The sequence below is a fragment of the Saimiri boliviensis genome, chromosome 16 (genome assembly GCF_048565385.1).
Source record: "Saimiri boliviensis isolate mSaiBol1 chromosome 16, mSaiBol1.pri, whole genome shotgun sequence".
In the NCBI taxonomy this organism is placed as follows: Eukaryota; Metazoa; Chordata; class Mammalia; order Primates; family Cebidae; genus Saimiri; species Saimiri boliviensis.
Window position 1 is genome coordinate 2780954 of NC_133464.1, and position 6393 is coordinate 2787346.

A 6393-nucleotide genomic window follows, 5' to 3' on the forward strand; every position below is an offset into this window, starting at 1 on the left:
CGGAAAGGAGCAATGGCCAGAGGGAGACAAGGGCAGCTTCTCAGCAGGGGCACAGGGCCAGGCCTGGCCTGCGCTCATCTCGGGGAGCTGGGAGATGCGGCCACGGCCTGCATGACCACCTAGCGGTGGGGTCTTTCCTCCAAATGTGGGTCTCACACCCTTACCAGCACAGTCACCGGGGGGCTGATGAGAAATAGAAGCTTCTGGGTCTGTCCTGTGCAGTCTGCCTGGCATCCCTGTTGTGGGGTCCTAGCAACCTGCTTCTCTGATTTGCCACCCAGTGACCCCTACAAAGTGTGGGGGCTCTTAAAAGCCCTAACTCTGAGGGGCAAAATCAGGTACAAAATAGATGCACACTCCCCAGTCAGTGACTTTATGTCCAAAATAAATACACAGGGTGCACCGCCCACGAAAGGATGCTTACCTCCCAGCTGTGGTGCGGCCCAGAAAGCCAGAAACGATTTCAAAAGCAGGCTGGGTGTTCACATCAGGCAGACCTGCCATCCGCTTATGGGAAAACCCAGCCCTCTTGTCACAATATGCATCCCTCAAAGCCAAGAGCACCTTTATGCAGGTGGACACCTGCCACTCCATTCGCTGTTCTATAAAACACCATGGTGAAATGCTTTACACTGGGCATACTGGCTGGAGAACTCGGAAGGAGGAAATCCTGAGTGTCATGCCATACGCTGACCGCAGCTGAACGCTAAGAAGCAATGCCATTAGGGAAAACCATGGATTCAAATACTACAGGAGTTTGTTTACCTCAAGGAAAAAAGGAACAGATCTTTGGGACTGTGAGCCCACACTCACATTTCCAGACAACGTAGGGCTTCTCTCCACCACAGTGAGTCGGGTCTCTTTCTCCCTCTTCATCCATAAGCACAGAAACTCCCTTTCCCCCAAAGACCTTCCTGGCTTCCAGAACTTGGAAGCAAATAAATAAAACCACTATGCAACAAGAAAATACCTTATTCTATAAGCAGCTTCCCTACCCCCTAAGCAGAACTATATAATTTGAGTTCCAGAAAGTGACAGCTGATTTTCCCGAGTTCCCGAACATCCTGCCAGTGTCTGTCCTGTAGGTAGAGTCTGGACCTCTGAAATCGGAGCCTTGCAACAGATTATAACCAAGGAGGCCACAGAAATGAAATAACCACGTGATCACCAGCAACCAAGACCCCGTGACTCACCCCGAGTGGCTGCACCCCCTCTTGCTGACAGGCAATGCCATGTGTGAGTGCCTCGATTAGAGCATGACACAGCAAACAGCACTGTTTCCTCCGAGCCTCTAGGCTAGCTTGGGAGGATCTTTTCTGCAAGTCTGATGGTATCATAGCAGACGTTCAAGATTCACTAGACATTGCAAGAAGCAGGTGAAACTGTCATTCACTTCTCAGGAAAAGAAATCTAAAAATTACACTAATTCCCATTTCATGTTTTTATTCATTGTCCAGCTTCTGTGTTAGTCTATTTCATCCTTCAAAATTATAACCTAGACACATGAAATCAGTGCTTGGATTGTGCGCTCACCCCTTCTCTGCTCCCCTTCCAGTTCTCAAAAGATGGAGAGTCTGGCCCTGTCTTCACAGTAGTCAGCTCACAGCTCAAGACGGTGAATGCACATTCAGAATTAGAATCAGGGTTGGTACGAGCTACTTTACCTTCAGTTCCCGCGTATGTAACAGTAAGAAAGTGAGCCAGGTTCAACCCAGAGTCTAAATTACCTCATTTAGGAAATTTCTACTTAAAAGCCTTCTGCATTAACAATTTTCTCAACTTGGTCCAGCAATGTCGCTCTAGTGACAGGCATTTTAGGCTCCAAAGTGGCAAGCGGTCCCCAGGGATGGGCATGGCCATCCTATGCCTTGTCATAGAATGCAAAGGCCAGCCGCACCCACCTGCACGCCAGAGGGAGAACTGGGCCCCCAAATGCACGGGACCTGTCCTCACCCAACCTTCCCCCAGGAAATACTTCCATACATCTAGAAAACGTTCCCTAATTCTGAAGGAAGAAATGTGTGCTCAGCCCCAACCTCCACTCACACCCTGCAGCCTTCCTTCCAGCTTCCACTCAGAGGCTACATGCTGCCTCCAGGGAGGCATCCAGGAAGTGTGTTTTACTATGAAGAGCAGACGCAGCCCTGGGGCTAGGAGAGTGGTATGAATGAGCATGGAGCACCAGACGCTCAGCCAGTGTGAACGAGCATGGAGCACCAGATGCTCAGCCAGTGTGAACGAGCATGGAGCACCAGACACTTACCCAGTGTGAACGAGCATGGAGCACCAGACGCTTACCCAATGGGAACAAGCATGGAGCATCAGATGTTCACCCAGTGTGAACAAGCATGGAGCGTCAGACGTTCACCCAGTGTGAACAAGCATGGAGTGTCAGATGTTCACCCAGTGTGAACAAGCATGGAGCGTCAGACGTTCACCCAGTGTGAACGACACGGAGCATCAGATGTTCACCCAGTGTGAACAAGCATGGAGTGTCAGATGTTCACCCAGTGTGAACGACACGGAGCATCAGATGCTTACCCAATGTGAACGAGCATGGAGCACCAGATGTTCACCCAGCGTGAACTAGCATGGGGCACCAGACGCTTACCCAATGTGAACAAGCATGGAGCGTCAGATGCTCACCCAGTGTGAATGACAGTGTGAATGAGCATGTAGCATCAGATGTTCACCCAGTGTGTCCTGGCCTTCACTCTCTGGCACCACCTGGGTGCCCAGAAATTCAACTGAATCCTGATACTGGCTGCCTGGGGTTAGCACAGATCTCACAGGCTATGGGGCTCATCCCACGAGGCTGCCCCTGTTCAGACACCAGCCACAAGCTCCCGACTCCCAGACCACCAGTAATTCAGCTACAAATTCTGGGGTTCCCATGCCCTCTTCTCAGGTTTTGTAATTGCCAGAATGACTCATGGAACTCAGAAAACACCACGAGTGGCCTATGGGGCTGGTGAGTCCAGCAGCCCTGGCACCCTGGTGTGGGCTGTGTTCCTGTCACCAGAGGCCTTGCGAGATAGGCAGCATACCCAGAAGTCGGCGGTCATCTCGGTGCACTGCAGGGAATGCCCTGCAAAGCACTTGGAGCATTTGGGAGACGGGCACCCTGGTTTATTAAGAATACAAACACATGGCCAGATAAGAGAGGCGTAGGCCAGCAAGGTTTGGGGTCGCAGGAACAGAGGGTGGCTCGGAGCTTCCATGGCCTCCAGAGACCATCCTCCCACCACTGACACACTCACCGTCTGGAAGCTGTCCAGCCCTGTCCTTCCAGGATTTCCATGTGGAGTTTCATCACATAGGCATGACTGATAGGGCTCAACTCCAGTGCTTCTTCCCTCCCTGGAAGCTGGAGATTGAGGCCAAAAGTTCTCATCCTGTGGCTGGTTTTGCGGAGAGAAGAGGTCACTGGAGGTCAGAGGGTGAGTCCCCACCCTGTGGCTGGTGGGGAGAAGAGATCACATGTCACCTCATTAGCTTAGACTCAACATCAAAGGGGCTCCTCAGAAATAAGGAAAGGCCAGGGACAGTGGCTCATGCCCATAATCCCAGCACTTTGGGAGGCCGAGGTGGGCAGATCATTTGAGGTTAGGAGTTCAAGACCAGCCTAGGCAACATGGTAAAAACCCTGTTTCTACTAAAAAATATGAAAAAAGAAATTAGCTGGTGTAGTGACTGGCACCTGCAGTCCCAGCTACTTGGGAGACTGAGGTGGGAGAATTGTTTGAACCCGGGTGAGCCGAGATGGCACCATGTGGATGCTGAGTCAGATCCCTGGAGCTTCCTGATTAAACCATGGGAGACACCAACCCACACCCCCTGGGGTGTGGACTGATCCTGCCTCCGAAAAGCTCACAGAAGTAGAGATAAAAGGAGGCACGTCATGCTGGGCACTGCTGGCTGCTTCCTAAGCAATCGTGCCCCAGTCCCTGCCTAGGAACACGTGACTTTGGTTCCGTTCCCCACTCCTGACACGCAGCACCCCACCCAAGGGGTAGCGAGTTCCACACCAGCTCTGGGGTTAAATGGGTTGACCCATCCCAACTGAGGCCAGGATTGTTGGTTTGGGAGCAGGAAAGTGGCCTGGGGCTTGCTAAGGGAGCTGGAGCTGGTGTTCTCTGGCTCCCGAGGGTTAGACACATCGAGAAGGTAGTGTGAGGGGAACCAGTGTGGGCTGAGGTGGACGCGGGCACAGGCACCACAATGCTGCCATGGGGGAGCCCGGAGACCTCACAGAGCCACTCCCTGGGCACGCACCCTCTGGACTTGGAGTTCGTGTTCATCATACGTTCACTCCCATTTTAACTGTGTGGACCTGAGCAAGTGAAGCCTGGATTTTTCTGAGCTGAGGGGCACCGAGAGAGGAGCTCTTGGCCTCTCAATTTGCCACCATCTTCCCTGGCATGTGCCAACAAACTCCCACCAAGATCCGGGGCCACTATCTTCCCTGGCGTGTCCAGACAGAGTCTCCCCAGGATCTGGGGCCTCCCACAGCCCACACCTCTGTCCAGCCTGGGCACAGCCCCAGCAGCCGATGAGGCCTGAAGGAGTGTTCTAGAAAGCATGTCAGGAGGACCAAGTCCAAGCGGGAGATCGCTGCTCTAGGTGGTCAGTGGGCCTGCAGGGGGGGACGTGTAGGTCAGGGGAGGGGCTCTGGCCACACCCAGGAGGGAAAGGGGCAGTGGCTGGAAATGGAAAGGAGGCTGTGACATCGGGAAGAATCCAGAGAGTGGTCTAAAGCGAGCGAGACCAAAGAAGTCCACAGGCCTCATGCAGCAAAACACAGAAAGTGCCTTTGATGAGCGACCTCTGGTTTGTGCTGTAGGATAGCCTGCCACGACCATTTAACCAGGATGGTCTGGCCAGTGATTCTCAGCGTGAGCTGGAGAAGAACAGAGGCGTTGGTGCAGATGGAGCTGGTCTCGAACCTAGGCTCTGGGGCTAACACAGCCTTTAGGATGTCAGTGAGTACCCTCAACAGTGAAATCACTCCTGGTGGGCTTCACACACAACACACGTGGAATGGATTCCAGACACGTTACTTAATGTCTTTCTATTTTTCTCATCTATTTCAACCAGGGCACTTTGGGCCCGGGTGCTGCTCACACAGGTCCTGCCCCGAGGGGAAGCAGTCCCAGGCGCCGTGGGGTTGGCGGTTCTCGGTGGAGCTTCCCAGGTCTCTGGGACCGCAGGTGTGCTGGCTGAACCTCACTCACACACATCTGGGTTCACACACCACACTGGAGCCTCAGAATCTCCTTATAGCTGAATATACGTCCATTCAGAAGTGATCAGTGAATATATCAGGGAAACCTCAGGCATTTTCTTTTTACTAAAAAAAAAAAAAAAAATTAGGATAGAAAAAAATCTAAATAAGATATCCAAAGAGGATGAAAAACAGTAAGAAGAACCACAGGTGAATGGGCCACCGGCGTGGAAGTGGCTGGAACGATGGGTTGATGGTATGTCCATCTTCATCTCACACACGGCTTACGAAGAAGTGCCAGAATTGCTTCTGCGTCCAAACCAAAGCAAGGAAATGATACTCTGGAGGTTTCTAAATGGGAGGCAATGCTTTCCGTGAGAGTTAAATGGCAGAAGCACAAAGGCCCGTCACAGTGCAGAGAAACAGGCACTGTCGCAGCAGGAATGCCCTCGCGGAGAGAGGAGGGAGGCGGGAGGAGAGGGAAAGGTTGGTGAAGGGGCTGTGCTGGGTGATGGCCTGGGACGGACATGCACCGTGGGAGTGTCTGCAGAGGTCCCTGAGCCAGGTGGGGCTCACACCACAGTCCCAGTAAACACCTCTCCCAGACCAAGACTGTGGGCAAGACTGTGGTCACTGAAGCTGGATGCCAGCCAGGGCAACTGAATTCTCCTCCTGATTCACTCTTGTGACCTTATCCATCAGCAGAGGCCTCATTTGTTCCACAGGAGCTAAGCCACGATGCCCTGAGGCCAGCATCTCATCTTCCAAGCTCTGTCCCCACTTTAGCAGCCGGGAACCAAAGTCTGGTTCGTGCAGTTGGCCTGGGTGCTTCCAGCGTAGAGCTCCACGTCAGCACGGGCACAGCAGCTCTCCCACGGGAGCCCTGCACTCAGCGCAGTCCGGTTCTGCAGTCGGAGGCTCGGAATCGCTGCTGGGGCTGAACTCCACACCAGCCACGCTCTCGGGCCAGGATTGAGCCTGGGATGCTCCACTGACTCAGGAGGGAATTTCAGATGGAGCCAAGCACCCCGGTGGTCCCAACCAGTAAGAGACCCATGCAGCAGAGTGGCTTAGGGCTGGATGCTGGAGATGGCCGAGACAAATCCTAACTGTGCAACCACGGGAAGTTTCGGAACCGTCTGCTTCCTTCAGGTTCTCACTGGAAAAAG